Raw genomic sequence first — 4,129 nt, forward strand, 5'->3', positions numbered from 1 at the left:
TACATATAAGTGCTGTGGGCCTGTTACTACCTCAGATATTTTCTAAAACCATCTCTCAACATCACAATTTTCTGTGTAATTTCATATTTGTAAACATCAGAAAAGCCTTTTTTACATCCCTGATCATGACCTTCAAGGACTCAAGACTTTCTGGTGTTTTTCACTGTAGGCTTGATTTCACTTAACACCACTCAAGCCTTTAATCTTCAACCCCCATTTACCCACTTCCTACTCATATCCTAAAGTATGGGCCCCATGACTTCCCAGTGTAATAGCTATTCAAATCCTGCTAAGTCCTAGTGCTCTGAGGACCTCCCTTATTTAGTAACCAACTTGGCAGCTCTCTTTGAAAATTAAAATATGGATATTCTTAGTGCTATAAAACTTATTTTTATTTTATGTATATGGGTGTTCTGCCTGTATGTCTGCTCAGCATGTTCATGCAGTGCCTGTAGACTCCAGAGACTCTGGAATTAGAGTCATAGGCAGTTAGCTGATATGTAGGTGTTGGGAATTGAACTCAGGTCCTCTGGAAGAGCAACCAGTGCTCTTAACTGATCCCTCTTAGTGCCCCCCCCCAGACAGGGTTTCTCTGTAACAGTTTTGTCTGTCCTGGAATTTGCTCTGTAGGCCAGGCTGGCCTTTAATTCAGACTCACCTGCCTCTGCCTCCTAAGGCTCATGGCAACTACTGCTATGTGGGGTATATAACTTAAAATATAAAATTTCCTAAAACATAATATCCAAAATGTATAAGAACAAGAAATTATAAATCAACAAACCAAATGTAAAAAAAATTAAGTAAAAGTAAACCCAACTGAAAATGGGGTACAAGCTAAATAGAATTCTCAGCTGAGGAATCTTTAGTGACTGAGAAACACTTAAATGTTCAGCTTCTTTAGTCACTGGGGAAACAAAAATCAAAACAACTCTAGATTTCATCTTACATACTTCAGAATGGCTAAGATAAACCTCAAGGGACAGTTCATGCTTATGAGGATGTGGAAAAAGGGGAACACTCCTTCATTCTTGATGGGAGTGAAAACTTACAACAACCACTCTGGAAGTCAATTTGGCAGGTTCTTGGATAATTGGGAATGTGTCTACCTCAAGTCCCAGCTATACTATTGTGTGTGCATAGACCCAAAATATGTTCTGTTATACCACAATGACGCTTGCTCAGCTATGTTTAGTGAAGCCTTATTTGTAATAGGCAGAAATTGGAAACCATTCAGATGTCCCTCAACTGAAGAATGAATAAAGAAATGTGGTTCATTTACACAACAGAATACTACTTAGCTATTACAAATAGCATAAAGTTTGCAGGTAAATAGATGAAACTAGAAGAGGGCATCCTGAGTTAACCCAGCAGAAAGACAAGCATGATATGTACTCACCACAATAAGTGGATATTAGTCATAAAGTACAGGATAACTATTCACACACCCAAAGAAGATAAATAACTAGGAGGGCCCAAGCACAGAGAAGAGGAATCAAAACAGACACTGGGGTAGATGGATGGATGGGTGGATTTGGCTAGGAGAGGGATTGATAGAGCTGGAACTGGTGGTGGTAGGGGCATCTTTGGAACTAGCTAGAAACCCAGGACAATGGAAACTCCAAGGGTTGTGTGACCCTGGCTAAGACTTCTAGCAGTAGGGGATATGGAACCTGAAATGGCCATCTCCTGTAACCAGGCAAGACTTCCAATCTAAGGATGGGGACACCCACCCAGCCACAATTTTTTCTACCAGATATACAGGGATAAAGAGGGAACAGAAATTAAGAAAATGGCTAACTCATGACTGGCCCACTTTGAGACCACTGCCATGAGAGGGAGCCCACCAGACACTACTGATGACTCTCTGCTATACTTGCAGACAGGAGCCTAGTATAACTTCCATCAGAGAGGCTTCACCCAGCAGCTGATGGAAAGAGATACTGAGACTCACAGCCAAACATCAGGCAAAGAATCTTGTAAAAGAGGGGGAAGAAGAATTGAAGGAACCATAAACATCAAGGACTCCACAAGAAAAACTACAGAATCAACTAACCTGGGCTCATAGGGGCTCACTGAGCCTGAACCACCAACCAGAAGGCATGCATGGGATAGAGTTAGAGATGTGAAGCTCTTCACTTGTTAGAGATGTGAAGCTCCGTCTTCATATAGGACCCCTAATAGGAGCAGGAACAGGGGCCATCTCTTGACTGTTGCCTTCAGATCTCTTTCCCTAACTGGGCTTCCTTGTCTAGCCTCAATAGGAGAAGACATACTTATTCTTACTCCATCTTGATGTGCCAAGGTGGGTTGATATCTATAGGAGGCCTCCCCTTTTTCTAAGGAGAAAGGGAGGGATGGATAGAGGGAAGGTGAGAGGAAGGGACTGGGAGAAGAGGAAGGAGGGGAAGCTTTGATTGGGATGTAAAAAAATAGAGAAAAAAATCATTTGATACATGTGGGATTTATCCTATATATTGTTGTTAACAATGTAACTAGTCTTATTGCATATCATTATGCCAAGTTTGGCTGATATCACTATGAAGCCTGCTCTTTTTCTTGAAGGAAACAAGCAGTGGGTTTGGCGGGAAAGGGGCTGAAGAGAAATGGGAGGGGTAGCTGATGTTGGGATGAGAAAAAAAAAGTGAAGAGTTGTTCTACTCATTTGATTCCATATTCACCAGGAGCACCTTTTGTAACCTTCTCTGGTGCCTTGATTCCAGTTCCTCTTTTGTGATTTTCCCAAAGACAGATCTTGTAAGAGGTACCAAATTCAACATCCTTTAAAACTTGTTGATCTTTCACAATTCTTCTGCTCTTTGTAATGGTGTTGGGAAAGAAACAAATGGAAGTCAAAAGGTACAGACAGCAGAACTTACGTGGAAGGTAAACAATCCCAGGGTTACATAGCAAACTTGAATTTCACCATTCAGAACAAGACTTTTGGGGTTGCTTTTCAATGGCATTATAGAAAAATTTCAAATTAAAGGTGAACCTGACAAAAATAAGCTTTCTATTTATATATACAAGTGTGTCGGGGAGAATGAGGAAACATTAAAGGGACACTGAGTTTCCCCAGGGATTAAAGAATATGATCAAGTACAAGGAGACAACACTTTCATCTTCAGGCCTTCACTGCTCCAGGACCATTCCCCTCTTTTTGTAACTGCTCTCCACCCTTTTCTGTAGCTCATGCCTCCACTGTGAGCTGAATCATTAGCTACGGTCTCTAATGTGACTCAGCTATGATTCCATCTGCATCATCACGTTGGTTTTTAGGTCCTTCCATTGGCATTTAAACACATGAAAATCCAACTTGTCTTTAACAGACATCCGCTTTCCTCCACAAGCCTTTCATCTTCCTAGTCAGAAGCTCTTCAGGGTCCTCTTTTAAACATCACCTCCTATTTTGCTCCCCCAATTTACTGCCAACAAAGGTTAGGTAGTGTTTCCTAAGAAGATTCCATACCATTGAGACTATTGCTCCAATTGACAGGAAATCTTGGATTCAACCGTCTACCAGCAAGTAGGAACAAAAGGAGAAGCTATCATTGTAAAATGATAGTATCTAGGCAGAGCTCCCAGTAGCCAAATGGTAGTATATTAGATTAAATTCAAAATTCAAGCTAACAGCTACAAGTCTATATTGGTATAAATGATTGAATAAATACAAAGTGCAAAAGAAACCAATCTCTCCTCAGAAGAGAAACTTCCACATTCTTTATGGAACTACCTCCCTCCCCAAGTAGGGAGGTATTAACTCCACCTGATCTATGCACACCTGACTGTGTTTAGCTGTCTCCTCCTCAGGGAGACTATGTGGGAGAGCTGAGGGAATGAAGAGTGAGAAATTTCAAGTCAAGTGTCAGCCATAAATCAGTGAGGATAGACTACTACTGGCTTAACAGAACAACTTGCTATGTCCAATCCATTTGGCATTCCTCGAGACTCCTTCATGCTCCTGCGCATGCTCTCTAGAAACCAAAGATGAGTGGATTCTGGTAAGAGGGGACTTGGAAGAATAGGAGATCTGTAGGGAGAAGGTCCTAAGAGAGACAAGAAAAATAAGCACTGTGATATTCTTCCGGTACCCCTTAATCCCAACCTAACCATGGGGAAAATACCATACACA

Source organism: Micromys minutus (assembly GCF_963924665.1).
Source record: "Micromys minutus genome assembly, chromosome: 2".
Classification (NCBI taxonomy): Eukaryota; Metazoa; Chordata; class Mammalia; order Rodentia; family Muridae; genus Micromys; species Micromys minutus.